This window comes from Trichomycterus rosablanca, unplaced genomic scaffold (genome assembly GCF_030014385.1).
Source record: "Trichomycterus rosablanca isolate fTriRos1 unplaced genomic scaffold, fTriRos1.hap1 scaffold_263, whole genome shotgun sequence".
Classification (NCBI taxonomy): Eukaryota; Metazoa; Chordata; class Actinopteri; order Siluriformes; family Trichomycteridae; genus Trichomycterus; species Trichomycterus rosablanca.
Genome location: NW_026947091.1, coordinates 33924 through 51968, shown reverse-complemented (window position 1 = coordinate 51968; position 18045 = coordinate 33924). Strand labels below are relative to the sequence as shown.

Genomic DNA, 18045 nt, shown 5'->3' with positions numbered 1-18045 from the left:
AATGAGGGACCGCGTTCGCGCTTTCCCTTGATTTCTGTGGTGGCAAAGCAAGAGCTTGTAAAATTGAGCGAGACCGTATTCATTTTTTTCTTGTTCTGTATGATTTTCGTTCTGATTCGTCGTATTTCGATTTGAAGCTCGGATAGAACGGATTTGTGGCGTTTTTGCCTTGGAAAAAAAGTGGTCGTCCAGAGCTATTTTTGGATAGGCAGCGTTTACATAAAAAGCTTGTTGATACAAACGTTAAAGAGACCGGTATTTTAGATCAGCTTTAGCACTGGGCACATAATTAGCCGTTTGCACTATTTCTTAGGCTAATTTGACCGTTTCATGATTGAGCTATGCCAAACCTGTAAAGGGCATGCTTGTCAGGTGGATTTTTACAGTGTTTTTTTCTTTTCTTTTTTGTAGATCAATTTGAAATGATCATTTTTTTCTTCTGTTTTGGTTGAACCAAGTGTTTTTTTTCTTTTTTTTTTTTTTCTTATTTTCAGGCAAATGTCGGCGTGGTCGTTTTGATGTTGCAGAATAGCGGCGTTTGCGTTCGGTGAGGTTTGTGCTGGTGTGATGAGTAGACGAGTGGAGCTCACCGTGAGTTTGAACGGTGTGTGATTCGGTGTCTCTGTTCGGCGGTGCCTCTACACCTCATACTTACCTGGCAGGGGCGAGACCATGATCAAGAAGGTGGTTCACCCAGGGCGAGGCTCAGCCATTGCACTCCGGTTGTGCTGACCGCTGCGAATTCCCCAAATGTGGGAATCTCGACTGCATAATTTCTGATAGTGGGGGACTGCGTTCGCGCTCTCCCCTGATTTCTGTGGTGGCAAAAATAGAGTTTGTAGGTTTTAGCCGACCGTCGTTGTTCGATGTGCAGCTCGGATCAGGAGAACGGATTTGTGGCATTTTTGCGTTGGGACAAAAGTGGTCGTCCAGAGCTATTTTTGGAAAGGCAGCATAACATAAAAGGCAGCTTACATAGAAAGCTTGTTGATACAAACGTTAAAGAGACCGGTATTTTAAATCAGCTTTAGCACTGGGCCAGGCACGTGCACAGACATTTTTGGGGGCAGGTGCTCAAGCCAAAAAAAGGGCACCCATCGCCAAAATTATTAATAAAATAAAAAATGAAAAAACACAGTAGGATATTTAACTTATATATAAAGTTAGTGGGGGACTGCGTTCGCGCTCTCCCCTGATTTCTGTGGTGGCAAAGATAGAGCTTGTAGATTTTAGCCGACCGTATTCAATTAGTTTCTTGTTCTGTATGATTTTCATTCTGATTCGTTGTTCTTTTGCGTGCAGTTCCTATCAATTGGACGGATTCGTGGGGAAAAAAGTGGTCGTTCAGAGCTATTTTTGGATAGGCAGCGTTTACATAAAAAGCTTGTTGATACAAACGTGAAATAGAACGCTAATTTCTGATAATGAGGGACCGCGTTCGCGCTTTCCCTTGATTTCTGTGGTGGCAAAGCAAGAGCTTGTAAAATTGAGCGAGACCGTATTCATTTTGTTTCTTGTTCTGTATGATTTTCATTCTGATTCGTCGTATTTCGATTTGCAGCTCGGATCAAGAACGGATTTGTGGCGTTTTTGCCTTGGAAAAAAAGTGGTCGTCCAGAGCTGTTTTTGGATAGGCAGCGTTTACATAAAAAGCTTGTTGATACAAACGTTAAAGAGACCGGTATTTTAGATCAGCTTTAGCACTGGGCACATAATTAGCCGTTTGCACTATTTCTTAGGCTAATTTGACCGTTTCATGATTGAGCTATGCCAAACATGTAAAGGGCATGCTTGTCAGGTGGATTTTTACAGTGTTTTCTTTTTTCTTTTTTGTAGATCAATTTGAAATGATCATTTTTTTCTTCTGTTTTGGTTGAACCAAGTGGTTTTTTTTTCTTATTTTCAGGCAAATGTCGGCGTGGTCGTTTTGATGTTGCAGAATAGCGGCGTTTTGTGCTGGTGTGATGAGTAGACGAGTGGAGCTCACCGTGAGTTTGAACGGTGTGTGATTCGGTGTCTCTGTTCGGCGGTGCCTCTACACCTCATACTTACCTGGCAGGAGCGAGACCATGATCAAGAAGGTGGTTCACCCAGGGCGAGGCTCAGCCATTGCACTCCGGTTGTGCTGACCGCTGCGAATTCCCCAAATGTGGGAATCTCGACTGCATCATTTCTGATAGTGGGGGACTGCGTTCGCGCTCTCCCCTGATTTCTGTGGTGGCAAAAATAGAGTTTGTAGATTTTAGCCGACCGTCGTTGTTCGATGTGCAGCTCGGATCAGGAGAACGGATTTGTGGCATTTTTGCGTTGGGACAAAAGTGGTCGTCCAGAGCTATTTTTGGAAAGGCAGCATAACATAAAAGGCAGCTTACATAAAAAGCTTGTTGATACAAACGTTAAAGAGACCGGTATTTTAAATCAGCTTTAGCACTGGGCCAGGCACGTGCACAGACATTTTTGGGGGCAGGTGCTCAAGCCAAAAAAAGGGCACTCATCGCCAAAATTATTAATAAAATAAAAAATGAAAAAACACAGTAGGATATTTAACTTATATATAAAGTTAGTGGGGGACTGCGTTCGAGCTTGTAGATTTTAGCCGACCGTATTCAATTAGTTTCTTGTTCTGTATGATTTTCATTCTGATTCGTTGTTCTTTTGCGTGCAGTTCCGATCAATTGGACGGATTCGTGGGGCAAAAAGTGGTAGTTCAGAGCTATTTTTGGATAGGCAGCGTTTGCATAAAAAGCTTGTTGATACAAACGTGAAATAGAACGCTAATTTCTGATAATGAGGGACCGCGTTCGCGCTTTCCCTTGATTTCTGTGGTGGCAAAGCAAGAGCTTGTAAAATTGAGCGAGACCGTATTCATTTTTTTCTTGTTCTGTATGATTTTCGTTCTGATTCGTCGTATTTCGATTTGAAGCTCGGATAGAACGGATTTGTGGCGTTTTTGCCTTGGAAAAAAAGTGGTCGTCCAGAGCTATTTTTGGATAGGCAGCGTTTACATAAAAAGCTTGTTGATACAAACGTTAAAGAGACCGGTATTTTAGATCAGCTTTAGCACTGGGCACATAATTAGCCGTTTGCACTATTTCTTAGGCTAATTTGACCGTTTCATGATTGAGCTATGCCAAACCTGTAAAGGGCATGCTTGTCAGGTGGATTTTTACAGTGTTTTTTTCTTTTCTTTTTTGTAGATCAATTTGAAATGATCATTTTTTTCTTCTGTTTTGGTTGAACCAAGTGTTTTTTTTTTTTTTTTTTTTTTCTTATTTTCAGGCAAATGTCGGCGTGGTCGTTTTGATGTTGCAGAATAGCGGCGTTTGCGTTCGGTGAGGTTTGTGCTGGTGTGATGAGTAGACGAGTGGAGCTCACCGTGAGTTTGAACGGTGTGTGATTCGGTGTCTCTGTTCGGCGGTGCCTCTACACCTCATACTTACCTGGCAGGGGCGAGACCATGATCAAGAAGGTGGTTCACCCAGGGCGAGGCTCAGCCATTGCACTCCGGTTGTGCTGACCGCTGCGAATTCCCCAAATGTGGGAATCTCGACTGCATAATTTCTGATTGTGGGGGACTGCGTTCGCGCTCTCCCCTGATTTCTGTGGTGGCAAAAATAGAGTTTGCAGATTTTAGCCGACCGTCGTTGTTCGATGTGCTGCTCGGATCAGGAGAACGGATTTGTGGCATTTTTGCGTTGGGACAAAAGTGGTCGTCCAGAGCTATTTTTGGAAAGGCAGCGTTTACATAAAAAGCTTGTTGATACAAACGTTAAAGAGACCGGTATTTTAAATCAGCTTTAGCACTGGGCCAGGCACGTGCACAGACATTTTTGGGGGCAGGTGCTCAAGCCAAAAAAAGGGCACCCATCGCCAAAATTATTAATAAAATAAAAAATGAAAAAACACAGTAGGATATTTAACTTATATATAAAGTTAGTGGGGGACTGCGTTCGCGCTCTCCCCTTATTTCTGTGGTGGCAAAGATAGAGCTTGTAGATTTTAGCCGACCGTATTCAATTAGTTTCTTGACTAAAGAGACCGGTATTTTAAATCAGCTTTAGCACTGGGCCAGGCACGTGCACAGACATTTTTGGGGGCAGGTGCTCAAGCCAAATAAAGAGCACCCATCGCCAAAATTATTAATGAAATAAAAATTGAAAAAACACAGTAGGATATTTAACTTATATATAAAGTTAGTGGGGGACTGCGTTCGCGCTCTCCCCTGATTTCTGTGGTGGCAAAGATAGAGCTTGTAGATTTTAGCCGACCGTATTCAATTAGTTTCTTGTTCTGTATGATTTTCATTCTGATTCGTTGTTCTTTTGCGTGCAGTTCCGATCAATTGGACGCATTCGTGGGGAAAAAAGTGGTCGTTCAGAGCTATTTTTGGATAGGCAGCGTTTACATAAAAAGCTTGTTGATACAAACGTGAAATAGAACGCTAATTTCTGATAATGAGGGACCGCGTTCGCGCTCTCCCCTGATTTCTGTGGTGGCAAAAATAGAGTTTGTAGGTTTTAGCCGACCGTCGTTGTTCGATGTGCAGCTCGGATCAGGAGAACGGATTTGTGGCATTTTTGCGTTGGGACAAAAGTGGTCGTCCAGAGCTATTTTTGGAAAGGCAGCATAACATAAAAGGCAGCTTACATAAAAAGCTTGTTGATACAAACGTTAAAGAGACCGGTATTTTAAATCAGCTTTAGCACTGGGCCAGGCACGTGCACAGACATTTTTGGGGGCAGGTGCTCAAGCCAAAAAAAGGGCACCCATCGCCAAAATTATTAATAAAATAAAAAATGAAAAAACACAGTAGGATATTTAACTTATATATAAAGTTAGTGGGGGACTGCGTTCGCGCTCTCCCCTGATTTCTGTGGTGGCAAAAATAGAGTTTGTAGATTTTGTTCGATGTGCAGCTCGGATCAGGCATTTTTGCGTTGGGACAAAAGTGGTCGTCCAGAGCTATTTTTGGAAAGGCAGCGTTTACATAAAAAGCTTGTTGATACAAACGTTAAAGAGACCGGTATTTTAAATCAGCTTTAGCACTGGGCCAGGCACGTGCACAGACATTTTTGGGGGCAGGTGCTCAAGCCAAAAAAAGGGCACCCATCGCCAAAATTATTAATAAAATAAAAAATGAAAAAACACAGTAGGATATTTAACTTATATATAAAGTTAGTGGGGGACTGCGTTCGCGCTCTTCCCTGATTTCTGTGGTGGCAAAGATAGAGCTTGTAGATTTTAGCCGACCGTATTCAATTAGTTTCTTGTTCTGTATGATTTTCATTCTGATTCGTTGTTCTTTTGCGTGCAGTTCCGATCAATTGGACGGATTCGTGGGGCAAAAAGTGGTAGTTCAGAGCTATTTTTGGATAGGCAGCGTTTGCATTAAAAGCTTGTTGATACAAACGTGAAATAGAACGCTAATTTCTGATAATGAGGGACCGCGTTCGCGCTTTCCCTTGATTTCTGTGGTGGCAAAGCAAGAGCTTGTAAAATTGAGCGAGACCGTATTCATTTTTTTCTTGTTCTGTATGATTTTCGTTCTGATTCGTCGTATTTCGATTTGAAGCTCGGATAGAATGGATTTGTGGCGTTTTTGCCTTGGAAAAAAAGTGGTCGTCCAGAGCTATTTTTGGATAGGCAGCGTTTACATAAAAAGCTTGTTGATACAAACGTTAAAGAGACCGGTATTTTAGATCAGCTTTAGCACTGGGCACATAATTAGCCGTTTGCACTATTTTTTAGGCTAATTTGACCGTTTCATGATTGAGCTATGCCAAACCTGTAAAGGGCATGCTTGTCAGGTGGATTTTTACAGTGTTTTTTCTTTTCTTTTTTGTAGATCAATTTGAAATGATCATTTTTTTCTTCTGTTTTGGTTGAACCAAGTGTTTTTTTTTTTTTTTTTTTTTCTTATTTTCAGGCAAATGTCGGCGTGGTCGTTTTGATGTTGCAGAATAGCGGCGTTTGCGTTCGGTGAGGTTTGTGCTGGTGTGATGAGTAGACGAGTGGAGCTCACCGTGAGTTTGAACGGTGTGTGATTCGGTGTCTCTGTTCGGCGGTGCTTCTACACCTCATACTTACCTGGCAGGGGCGAGACCATGATCAAGAAGGTGGTTCACCCAGGGCGAGGCTCAGCCATTGCACTCTGGTTGTGCTGACTGCTGCGAATTCCCCAAATGTGGGAATCTCGACTGCATAATTTCTGATAGTGGGGGACTGCGTTCGCGCTCTCCCCTGATTTCTGTGGTGGCAAAAATAGAGTTTGCAGATTTTAGCCGACCGTCGTTGTTCGATGTGCAGCTCGGATCAGGAGAACGGATTTGTGGCATTTTTGCGTTGGTATAAAAGTGGTCGTCCAGAGCTATTTTTGGAAAGGCAGCGTTTACATAAAAAGCTTGTTGATACAAACGTTAAAGAGACCGGTATTTTAAATCAGCTTTAGCACTGGGCCAGGCACGTGCACAGACATTTTTGGGGGCAGGTGCTCAAGCCAAAAAAAGGGCACCCATCGCCAAAATTATTAATAAAATAAAAAATGAAAAAACACAGTAGGATATTTAACTTATATATAAAGTTAGTGGGGGACTGCGTTCGCGCTCTCCCCTGATTTCTGTGGTGGCAAAAATAGAGTTTGTAGATTTTGTTCGATGTGCAGCTCGGATCAGGCATTTTTGCGTTGGGACAAAAGTGGTCGTCCAGAGCTATTTTTGGAAAGGCAGCGTTTACATAAAAAGCTTGTTGATACAAACGTTAAAGAGACCGGTATTTTAAATCAGCTTTAGCACTGGGCCAGGCACGTGCACAGACATTTTTGGGGGCAGGTGCTCAAGCCAAAAAAAGGGCACCCATCGCCAAAATTATTAATAAAATAAAAAATGAAAAAACACAGTAGGATATTTAACTTATATATAAAGTTAGTGGGGGACTGCGTTCGCGCTCTTCCCTGATTTCTGTGGTGGCAAAGATAGAGCTTGTAGATTTTAGCCGACCGTATTCAATTAGTTTCTTGTTCTGTATGATTTTCATTCTGATTCGTTGTTCTTTTGCGTGCAGTTCCGATCAATTGGACGGATTCGTGGGGCAAAAAGTGGTAGTTCAGAGCTATTTTTGGATAGGCAGCGTTTGCATAAAAAGCTTGTTGATACAAACGTGAAATAGAACGCTAATTTCTGATAATGAGGGACCGCGTTCGCGCTTTCCCTTGATTTCTGTGGTGGCAAAGCAAGAGCTTGTAAAATTGAGCGAGACCGTATTCATTTTTTTCTTGTTCTGTATGATTTTCGTTCTGATTCGTCGTATTTCGATTTGAAGCTCGGATAGAACGGATTTGTGGCGTTTTTGCCTTGGAAAAAAAGTGGTCGTCCAGAGCTATTTTTGGATAGGCAGCGTTTACATAAAAAGCTTGTTGATACAAACGTTAAAGAGACCGGTATTTTAGATCAGCTTTAGCACTGGGCACATAATTAGCCGTTTGCACTATTTCTTAGGCTAATTTGACCGTTTCATGATTGAGCTATGCCAAACCTGTAAAGGGCATGCTTGTCAGGTGGATTTTTACAGTGTTTTTTCTTTTCTTTTTTGTAGATCAATTTGAAATGATCATTTTTTTCTTCTGTTTTGGTTGAACCAAGTGTTTTTTTTTCTTTTTTTTTTCTTATTTTCAGGCAAATGTCGGCGTGGTCGTTTTGATGTTGCAGAATAGCGGCGTTTGCGTTCGGTGAGGTTTGTGCTGGTGTGATGAGTAGACGAGTGGAGCTCACCGTGAGTTTGAACGGTGTGTGATTCGGTGTCTCTGTTCGGCGGTGCCTCTACACCTCATACTTACCTGGCAGGGGCGAGACCATGATCAAGAAGGTGGTTCACCCAGGGCGAGGCTCAGCCATTGCACTCCGGTTGTGCTGACCGCTGCGAATTCCCCAAATGTGGGAATCTCGACTGCATAATTTCTGATAGTGGGGGACTGCGTTCGCGCTCTCCCCTGATTTCTGTGGTGGCAAAAATAGAGTTTGTAGGTTTTAGCCGACCGTCGTTGTTCGATGTGCAGCTCGGATCAGGAGAACGGATTTGTGGCATTTTTGCGTTGGGACAAAAGTGGTCGTCCAGAGCTATTTTTGGAAAGGCAGCATAACATAAAAGGCAGCTTACATAGAAAGCTTGTTGATACAAACGTTAAAGAGACCGGTATTTTAAATCAGCTTTAGCACTGGGCCAGGCACGTGCACAGACATTTTTGGGGGCAGGTGCTCAAGCCAAAAAAAGGGCACCCATCGCCAAAATTATTAATAAAATAAAAAATGAAAAAACACAGTAGGATATTTAACTTATATATAAAGTTAGTGGGGGACTGCGTTCGCGCTCTCCCCTGATTTCTGTGGTGGCAAAGATAGAGCTTGTAGATTTTAGCCGACCGTATTCAATTAGTTTCTTGTTCTGTATGATTTTCATTCTGATTCGTTGTTCTTTTGCGTGCAGTTCCTATCAATTGGACGGATTCGTGGGGAAAAAAGTGGTCGTTCAGAGCTATTTTTGGATAGGCAGCGTTTACATAAAAAGCTTGTTGATACAAACGTGAAATAGAACGCTAATTTCTGATAATGAGGGACCGCGTTCGCGCTTTCCCTTGATTTCTGTGGTGGCAAAGCAAGAGCTTGTAAAATTGAGCGAGACCGTATTCATTTTGTTTCTTGTTCTGTATGATTTTCATTCTGATTCGTCGTATTTCGATTTGCAGCTCGGATCAAGAACGGATTTGTGGCGTTTTTGCCTTGGAAAAAAAGTGGTCGTCCAGAGCTGTTTTTGGATAGGCAGCGTTTACATAAAAAGCTTGTTGATACAAACGTTAAAGAGACCGGTATTTTAGATCAGCTTTAGCACTGGGCACATAATTAGCCGTTTGCACTATTTCTTAGGCTAATTTGACCGTTTCATGATTGAGCTATGCCAAACATGTAAAGGGCATGCTTGTCAGGTGGATTTTTACAGTGTTTTCTTTTTTCTTTTTTGTAGATCAATTTGAAATGATCATTTTTTTCTTCTGTTTTGGTTGAACCAAGTGGTTTTTTTTTCTTATTTTCAGGCAAATGTCGGCGTGGTCGTTTTGATGTTGCAGAATAGCGGCGTTTTGTGCTGGTGTGATGAGTAGACGAGTGGAGCTCACCGTGAGTTTGAACGGTGTGTGATTCGGTGTCTCTGTTCGGCGGTGCCTCTACACCTCATACTTACCTGGCAGGAGCGAGACCATGATCAAGAAGGTGGTTCACCCAGGGCGAGGCTCAGCCATTGCACTCCGGTTGTGCTGACCGCTGCGAATTCCCCAAATGTGGGAATCTCGACTGCATCATTTCTGATAGTGGGGGACTGCGTTCGCGCTCTCCCCTGATTTCTGTGGTGGCAAAAATAGAGTTTGTAGATTTTAGCCGACCGTCGTTGTTCGATGTGCAGCTCGGATCAGGAGAACGGATTTGTGGCATTTTTGCGTTGGGACAAAAGTGGTCGTCCAGAGCTATTTTTGGAAAGGCAGCATAACATAAAAGGCAGCTTACATAAAAAGCTTGTTGATACAAACGTTAAAGAGACCGGTATTTTAAATCAGCTTTAGCACTGGGCCAGGCACGTGCACAGACATTTTTGGGGGCAGGTGCTCAAGCCAAAAAAAGGGCACTCATCGCCAAAATTATTAATAAAATAAAAAATGAAAAAACACAGTAGGATATTTAACTTATATATAAAGTTAGTGGGGGACTGCGTTCGAGCTTGTAGATTTTAGCCGACCGTATTCAATTAGTTTCTTGTTCTGTATGATTTTCATTCTGATTCGTTGTTCTTTTGCGTGCAGTTCCGATCAATTGGACGGATTCGTGGGGCAAAAAGTGGTAGTTCAGAGCTATTTTTGGATAGGCAGCGTTTGCATAAAAAGCTTGTTGATACAAACGTGAAATAGAACGCTAATTTCTGATAATGAGGGACCGCGTTCGCGCTTTCCCTTGATTTCTGTGGTGGCAAAGCAAGAGCTTGTAAAATTGAGCGAGACCGTATTCATTTTTTTCTTGTTCTGTATGATTTTCGTTCTGATTCGTCGTATTTCGATTTGAAGCTCGGATAGAACGGATTTGTGGCGTTTTTGCCTTGGAAAAAAAGTGGTCGTCCAGAGCTATTTTTGGATAGGCAGCGTTTACATAAAAAGCTTGTTGATACAAACGTTAAAGAGACCGGTATTTTAGATCAGCTTTAGCACTGGGCACATAATTAGCCGTTTGCACTATTTCTTAGGCTAATTTGACCGTTTCATGATTGAGCTATGCCAAACCTGTAAAGGGCATGCTTGTCAGGTGGATTTTTACAGTGTTTTTTTCTTTTCTTTTTTGTAGATCAATTTGAAATGATCATTTTTTTCTTCTGTTTTGGTTGAACCAAGTGTTTTTTTTTTCTTTTTTTTTTTTTTCTTATTTTCAGGCAAATGTCGGCGTGGTCGTTTTGATGTTGCAGAATAGCGGCGTTTGCGTTCGGTGAGGTTTGTGCTGGTGTGATGAGTAGACGAGTGGAGCTCACCGTGAGTTTGAACGGTGTGTGATTCGGTGTCTCTGTTCGGCGGTGCCTCTACACCTCATACTTACCTGGCAGGGGCGAGACCATGATCAAGAAGGTGGTTCACCCAGGGCGAGGCTCAGCTATTGCACTCCGGTTGTGCTGACCGCTGCGAATTCCCCAAATGTGGGAATCTCGACTGCATAATTTCTGATAGTGGGGGACTGCGTTCGCGCTCTCCCCTGATTTCTGTGGTGGCAAAAATAGAGTTTGTAGGTTTTAGCCGACCGTCGTTGTTCGATGTGCAGCTCGGATCAGGAGAACGGATTTGTGGCATTTTTGCGTTGGGACAAAAGTGGTCGTCCAGAGCTATTTTTGGAAAGGCAGCATAACATAAAAGGCAGCTTACATAGAAAGCTTGTTGATACAAACGTTAAAGAGACCGGTATTTTAAATCAGCTTTAGCACTGGGCCAGGCACGTGCACAGACATTTTTGGGGGCAGGTGCTCAAGCCAAAAAAAGGGCACCCATCGCCAAAATTATTAATAAAATAAAAAATGAAAAAACACAGTAGGATATTTAACTTATATATAAAGTTAGTGGGGGACTGCGTTCGCGCTCTCCCCTGATTTCTGTGGTGGCAAAGATAGAGCTTGTAGATTTTAGCCGACCGTATTCAATTAGTTTCTTGTTCTGTATGATTTTCATTCTGATTCGTTGTTCTTTTGCGTGCAGTTCCTATCAATTGGACGGATTCGTGGGGAAAAAAGTGGTCGTTCAGAGCTATTTTTGGATAGGCAGCGTTTACATAAAAAGCTTGTTGATACAAACGTGAAATAGAACGCTAATTTCTGATAATGAGGGACCGCGTTCGCGCTTTCCCTTGATTTCTGTGGTGGCAAAGCAAGAGCTTGTAAAATTGAGCGAGACCGTATTCATTTTGTTTCTTGTTCTGTATGATTTTCATTCTGATTCGTCGTATTTCGATTTGCAGCTCGGATCAAGAACGGATTTGTGGCGTTTTTGCCTTGGAAAAAAAGTGGTCGTCCAGAGCTGTTTTTGGATAGGCAGCGTTTACATAAAAAGCTTGTTGATACAAACGTTAAAGAGACCGGTATTTTAGATCAGCTTTAGCACTGGGCACATAATTAGCCGTTTGCACTATTTCTTAGGCTAATTTGACCGTTTCATGATTGAGCTATGCCAAACATGTAAAGGGCATGCTTGTCAGGTGGATTTTTACAGTGTTTTCTTTTTTCTTTTTTGTAGATCAATTTGAAATGATCATTTTTTTCTTCTGTTTTGGTTGAACCAAGTGGTTTTTTTTTCTTATTTTCAGGCAAATGTCGGCGTGGTCGTTTTGATGTTGCAGAATAGCGGCGTTTTGTGCTGGTGTGATGAGTAGACGAGTGGAGCTCACCGTGAGTTTGAACGGTGTGTGATTCGGTGTCTCTGTTCGGCGGTGCCTCTACACCTCATACTTACCTGGCAGGAGCGAGACCATGATCAAGAAGGTGGTTCACCCAGGGCGAGGCTCAGCCATTGCACTCCGGTTGTGCTGACCGCTGCGAATTCCCCAAATGTGGGAATCTCGACTGCATCATTTCTGATAGTGGGGGACTGCGTTCGCGCTCTCCCCTGATTTCTGTGGTGGCAAAAATAGAGTTTGTAGATTTTAGCCGACCGTCGTTGTTCGATGTGCAGCTCGGATCAGGAGAACGGATTTGTGGCATTTTTGCGTTGGGACAAAAGTGGTCGTCCAGAGCTATTTTTGGAAAGGCAGCATAACATAAAAGGCAGCTTACATAAAAAGCTTGTTGATACAAACGTTAAAGAGACCGGTATTTTAAATCAGCTTTAGCACTGGGCCAGGCACGTGCACAGACATTTTTGGGGGCAGGTGCTCAAGCCAAAAAAAGGGCACTCATCGCCAAAATTATTAATAAAATAAAAAATGAAAAAACACAGTAGGATATTTAACTTATATATAAAGTTAGTGGGGGACTGCGTTCGAGCTTGTAGATTTTAGCCGACCGTATTCAATTAGTTTCTTGTTCTGTATGATTTTCATTCTGATTCGTTGTTCTTTTGCGTGCAGTTCCGATCAATTGGACGGATTCGTGGGGCAAAAAGTGGTAGTTCAGAGCTATTTTTGGATAGGCAGCGTTTGCATAAAAAGCTTGTTGATACAAACGTGAAATAGAACGCTAATTTCTGATAATGAGGGACCGCGTTCGCGCTTTCCCTTGATTTCTGTGGTGGCAAAGCAAGAGCTTGTAAAATTGAGCGAGACCGTATTCATTTTTTTCTTGTTCTGTATGATTTTCGTTCTGATTCGTCGTATTTCGATTTGAAGCTCGGATAGAACGGATTTGTGGCGTTTTTGCCTTGGAAAAAAAGTGGTCGTCCAGAGCTATTTTTGGATAGGCAGCGTTTACATAAAAAGCTTGTTGATACAAACGTTAAAGAGACCGGTATTTTAGATCAGCTTTAGCACTGGGCACATAATTAGCCGTTTGCACTATTTCTTAGGCTAATTTGACCGTTTCATGATTGAGCTATGCCAAACCTGTAAAGGGCATGCTTGTCAGGTGGATTTTTACAGTGTTTTTTTCTTTTCTTTTTTGTAGATCAATTTGAAATGATCATTTTTTTCTTCTGTTTTGGTTGAACCAAGTGTTTTTTTCTTTTTTTTTTTTTCTTATTTTCAGGCAAATGTCGGCGTGGTCGTTTTGATGTTGCAGAATAGCGGCGTTTGCGTTCGGTGAGGTTTGTGCTGGTGTGATGAGTAGACGAGTGGAGCTCACCGTGAGTTTGAACGGTGTGTGATTCGGTGTCTCTGTTCGGCGGTGCCTCTACACCTCATACTTACCTGGCAGGGGCGAGACCATGATCAAGAAGGTGGTTCACCCAGGGCGAGGCTCAGCCATTGCACTCCGGTTGTGCTGACCGCTGCGAATTCCCCAAATGTGGGAATCTCGACTGCATAATTTCTGATTGTGGGGGACTGCGTTCGCGCTCTCCCCTGATTTCTGTGGTGGCAAAAATAGAGTTTGCAGATTTTAGCCGACCGTCGTTGTTCGATGTGCTGCTCGGATCAGGAGAACGGATTTGTGGCATTTTTGCGTTGGGACAAAAGTGGTCGTCCAGAGCTATTTTTGGAAAGGCAGCGTTTACATAAAAAGCTTGTTGATACAAACGTTAAAGAGACCGGTATTTTAAATCAGCTTTAGCACTGGGCCAGGCACGTGCACAGACATTTTTGGGGGCAGGTGCTCAAGCCAAAAAAAGGGCACCCATCGCCAAAATTATTAATGAAATAAAAAATGAAAAAACACAGTAGGATATTTAACTTATATATAAAGTTAGTGGGGGACTGCGTTCGCGCTCTCCCCTGATTTCTGTGGTGGCAAAGATAGAGCTTGTAGATTTTAGCCGACCGTATTCAATTAGTTTCTTGACTAAAGAGACCGGTATTTTAAATCAGCTTTAGCACTGGGCCAGGCACGTGCACAGACATTTTTGGGGGCAGGTGCTCAAGCCAAATAAAGAGCACCCATCGCCAAAATTATTAATGAAATAAAAATTGAAAAAACACAGTAGGATATTTAACTTATATATAAAGTTAGTGGGGGACTGCGTTCGCGCTCTCCCCTGATTTCTGTGGTGGCAAAGATAGAGCTTGTAGATTTTAGCCGACCGTATTCAATTAGTTTCTTGTTCTGTATGATTTTCATTCTGATTCGTTGTTCTTTTGCGTGCAGTTCCGATCAATTGGACGCATTCGTGGGGAAAAAAGTGGTCGTTCAGAGCTATTTTTGGATAGGCAGCGTTTACATAAAAAGCTTGTTGATACAAACGTGAAATAGAACGCTAATTTCTGATAATGAGGGACCGCGTTCGCGCTCTCCCCTGATTTCTGTGGTGGCAAAAATAGAGTTTGTAGGTTTTAGCCGACCGTCGTTGTTCGATGTGCAGCTCGGATCAGGAGAACGGATTTGTGGCATTTTTGCGTTGGGACAAAAGTGGTCGTCCAGAGCTATTTTTGGAAAGGCAGCATAACATAAAAGGCAGCTTACATAAAAAGCTTGTTGATACAAACGTTAAAGAGACCGGTATTTTAAATCAGCTTTAGCACTGGGCCAGGCACGTGCACAGACATTTTTGGGGGCAGGTGCTCAAGCCAAAAAAAGGGCACCCATCGCCAAAATTATTAATAAAATAAAAAATGAAAAAACACAGTAGGATATTTAACTTATATATAAAGTTAGTGGGGGACTGCGTTCGCGCTCTCCCCTGATTTCTGTGGTGGCAAAAATAGAGTTTGTAGATTTTGTTCGATGTGCAGCTCGGATCAGGCATTTTTGCGTTGGGACAAAAGTGGTCGTCCAGAGCTATTTTTGGAAAGGCAGCGTTTACATAAAAAGCTTGTTGATACAAACGTTAAAGAGACCGGTATTTTAAATCAGCTTTAGCACTGGGCCAGGCACGTGCACAGACATTTTTGGGGGCAGGTGCTCAAGCCAAAAAAAGGGCACCCATCGCCAAAATTATTAATAAAATAAAAAATGAAAAAACACAGTAGGATATTTAACTTATATATAAAGTTAGTGGGGGACTGCGTTCGCGCTCTTCCCTGATTTCTGTGGTGGCAAAGATAGAGCTTGTAGATTTTAGCCGACCGTATTCAATTAGTTTCTTGTTCTGTATGATTTTCATTCTGATTCGTTGTTCTTTTGCGTGCAGTTCCGATCAATTGGACGGATTCGTGGGGCAAAAAGTGGTAGTTCAGAGCTATTTTTGGATAGGCAGCGTTTGCATAAAAAGCTTGTTGATACAAACGTGAAATAGAACGCTAATTTCTGATAATGAGGGACCGCGTTCGCGCTTTCCCTTGATTTCTGTGGTGGCAAAGCAAGAGCTTGTAAAATTGAGCGAGACCGTATTCATTTTTTTCTTGTTCTGTATGATTTTCGTTCTGATTCGTCGTATTTCGATTTGAAGCTCGGATAGAACGGATTTGTGGCGTTTTTGCCTTGGAAAAAAAGTGGTCGTCCAGAGCTATTTTTGGATAGGCAGCGTTTACATAAAAAGCTTGTTGATACAAACGTTAAAGAGACCGGTATTTTAGATCAGCTTTAGCACTGGGCACATAATTAGCCGTTTGCACTATTTCTTAGGCTAATTTGACCGTTTCATGATTGAGCTATGCCAAACCTGTAAAGGGCATGCTTGTCAGGTGGATTTTTACAGTGTTTTTTCTTTTCTTTTTTGTAGATCAATTTGAAATGATCATTTTTTTCTTCTGTTTTGGTTGAACCAAGTGTTTTTTTTTCTTTTTTTTTTCTTATTTTCAGGCACATGTCGGCGTGGTCGTTTTGATGTTGCAGAATAGCGGCGTTTGCGTTCGGTGAGGTTTGTGCTGGTGTGATGAGTAGACGAGTGGAGCTCACCGTGAGTTTGAACGGTGTGTGATTCGGTGTCTCTGTTCGGCGGTGCCTCTACACCTCATACTTACCTGGCAGGGGCGAGACCATGATCAAGAAGGTGGTTCACCCAGGGCGAGGCTCAGCCATTGCACTCCGGTTGTGCTGACCGCTGCGAATTCCCCAAATGTGGGAATCTCGACTGCATAATTTCTGATAGTGGGGGACTGCGTTCGCGCTCTCCCCTGATTTCTGTGGTGGCAAAAATAGAGTTTGTAGGTTTTAGCCGACCGTCGTTGTTCGATGTGCAGCTCGGATCAGGAGAACGGATTTGTGGCATTTTTGCGTTGGGACAAAAGTGGTCGTCCAGAGCTATTTTTGGAAAGGCAGCATAACATAAAAGGCAGCTTACATAGAAAGCTTGTTGATACAAACGTTAAAGAGACCGGTATTTTAAATCAGCTTTAGCACTGGGCCAGGCACGTGCACAGACATTTTTGGGGGCAGGTGCTCAAGCCAAAAAAAGGGCACCCATCGCCAAAATTATTAATAAAATAAAAAATGAAAAAACACAGTAGGATATTTAACTTATATATAAAGTTAGTGGGGGACTGCGTTCGCGCTCTCCCCTGATTTCTGTGGTGGCAAAGATAGAGCTTGTAGATTTTAGCCGACCGTATTCAATTAGTTTCTTGTTCTGTATGATTTTCATTCTGATTCGTTGTTCTTTTGCGTGCAGTTCCTATCAATTGGACGGATTCGTGGGGAAAAAAGTGGTCGTTCAGAGCTATTTTTGGATAGGCAGCGTTTACATAAAAAGCTTGTTGATACAAACGTGAAATAGAACGCTAATTTCTGATAATGAGGGACCGCGTTCGCGCTTTCCCTTGATTTCTGTGGTGGCAAAGCAAGAGCTTGTAAAATTGAGCGAGACCGTATTCATTTTGTTTCTTGTTCTGTATGATTTTCATTCTGATTCGTCGTATTTCGATTTGCAGCTCGGATCAAGAACGGATTTGTGGCGTTTTTGCCTTGGAAAAAAAGTGGTCGTCCAGAGCTGTTTTTGGATAGGCAGCGTTTACATAAAAAGCTTGTTGATACAAACGTTAAAGAGACCGGTATTTTAGATCAGCTTTAGCACTGGGCACATAATTAGCCGTTTGCACTATTTCTTAGGCTAATTTGACCGTTTCATGATTGAGCTATGCCAAACATGTAAAGGGCATGCTTGTCAGGTGGATTTTTACAGTGTTTTCTTTTTTCTTTTTTGTAGATCAATTTGAAATGATCATTTTTTTTCTTCTGTTTTGGTTGAACCAAGTGGTTTTTTTTTCTTATTTTCAGGCAAATGTCGGCGTGGTCGTTTTGATGTTGCAGAATAGCGGCGTTTTGTGCTGGTGTGATGAGTAGACGAGTGGAGCTCACCGTGAGTTTGAACGGTGTGTGATTCGGTGTCTCTGTTCGGCGGTGCCTCTACACCTCATACTTACCTGGCAGGAGCGAGACCATGATCAAGAAGGTGGTTCACCCAGGGCGAGGCTCAGCCATTGCACTCCGGTTGTGCTGACCGCTGCGAATTCCCCAAATGTGGGAATCTCGACTGCATCATTTCTGATAGTGGGGGACTGCGTTCGCGCTCTCCCCTGATTTCTGTGGTGGCAAAAATAGAGTTTGTAGATTTTAGCCGACCGTCGTTGTTCGATGTGCAGCTCGGATCAGGAGAACGGATTTGTGGCATTTTTGCGTTGGGACAAAAGTGGTCGTCCAGAGCTATTTTTGGAAAGGCAGCATAACATAAAAGGCAGCTTACATAAAAAGCTTGTTGATACAAACGTTAAAGAGACCGGTATTTTAAATCAGCTTTAGCACTGGGCCAGGCACGTGCACAGACATTTTTGGGGGCAGGTGCTCAAGCCAAAAAAAGGGCACTCATCGCCAAAATTATTAATAAAATAAAAAATGAAAAAACACAGTAGGATATTTAACTTATATATAAAGTTAGTGGGGGACTGCGTTCGAGCTTGTAGATTTTAGCCGACCGTATTCAATTAGTTTCTTGTTCTGTATGATTTTCATTCTGATTCGTTG

The 18045-nt window shown here is 42.5% G+C and overlaps 11 non-coding genes across 11 annotated transcripts; all 11 read left to right on the top strand.

Annotated features, from left to right (window-relative positions):
- Positions 1-647: 647 nt before the first annotated feature.
- On the top strand, positions 648-811 carry LOC134307262 (U1 spliceosomal RNA). Its single transcript, XR_010009788.1, has one exon. It is a non-coding gene; the product is annotated as a U1 spliceosomal RNA (small nuclear RNA).
- A 1233-nt stretch (positions 812-2044) lies between these two features.
- On the top strand, positions 2045-2208 carry LOC134307288 (U1 spliceosomal RNA). Its single transcript, XR_010009813.1, has one exon. It is a non-coding gene; the product is annotated as a U1 spliceosomal RNA (small nuclear RNA).
- Positions 2209-3432: 1224 nt separating this feature from the next.
- On the top strand, positions 3433-3596 carry LOC134307268 (U1 spliceosomal RNA). Its single transcript, XR_010009793.1, has one exon. It is a non-coding gene; the product is annotated as a U1 spliceosomal RNA (small nuclear RNA).
- A 2483-nt stretch (positions 3597-6079) lies between these two features.
- On the top strand, positions 6080-6243 carry LOC134307273 (U1 spliceosomal RNA). The gene has a single exon (XR_010009799.1). It is a non-coding gene; the product is annotated as a U1 spliceosomal RNA (small nuclear RNA).
- Positions 6244-7823: 1580 nt separating this feature from the next.
- On the top strand, positions 7824-7987 carry LOC134307261 (U1 spliceosomal RNA). The gene has a single exon (XR_010009787.1). It is a non-coding gene; the product is annotated as a U1 spliceosomal RNA (small nuclear RNA).
- Positions 7988-9220: 1233 nt separating this feature from the next.
- LOC134307287 (U1 spliceosomal RNA) lies at positions 9221-9384 on the top strand. Its single transcript, XR_010009812.1, has one exon. It is a non-coding gene; the product is annotated as a U1 spliceosomal RNA (small nuclear RNA).
- A 1227-nt stretch (positions 9385-10611) lies between these two features.
- LOC134307274 (U1 spliceosomal RNA) lies at positions 10612-10775 on the top strand. Its single transcript, XR_010009800.1, has one exon. It is a non-coding gene; the product is annotated as a U1 spliceosomal RNA (small nuclear RNA).
- A 1233-nt stretch (positions 10776-12008) lies between these two features.
- LOC134307286 (U1 spliceosomal RNA) lies at positions 12009-12172 on the top strand. The gene has a single exon (XR_010009811.1). It is a non-coding gene; the product is annotated as a U1 spliceosomal RNA (small nuclear RNA).
- A 1223-nt stretch (positions 12173-13395) lies between these two features.
- LOC134307267 (U1 spliceosomal RNA) lies at positions 13396-13559 on the top strand. The gene has a single exon (XR_010009792.1). It is a non-coding gene; the product is annotated as a U1 spliceosomal RNA (small nuclear RNA).
- Positions 13560-16041: 2482 nt separating this feature from the next.
- LOC134307291 (U1 spliceosomal RNA) lies at positions 16042-16205 on the top strand. Its single transcript, XR_010009816.1, has one exon. It is a non-coding gene; the product is annotated as a U1 spliceosomal RNA (small nuclear RNA).
- Positions 16206-17439: 1234 nt separating this feature from the next.
- LOC134307285 (U1 spliceosomal RNA) lies at positions 17440-17603 on the top strand. The gene has a single exon (XR_010009810.1). It is a non-coding gene; the product is annotated as a U1 spliceosomal RNA (small nuclear RNA).
- Positions 17604-18045: the final 442 nt, after the last annotated feature.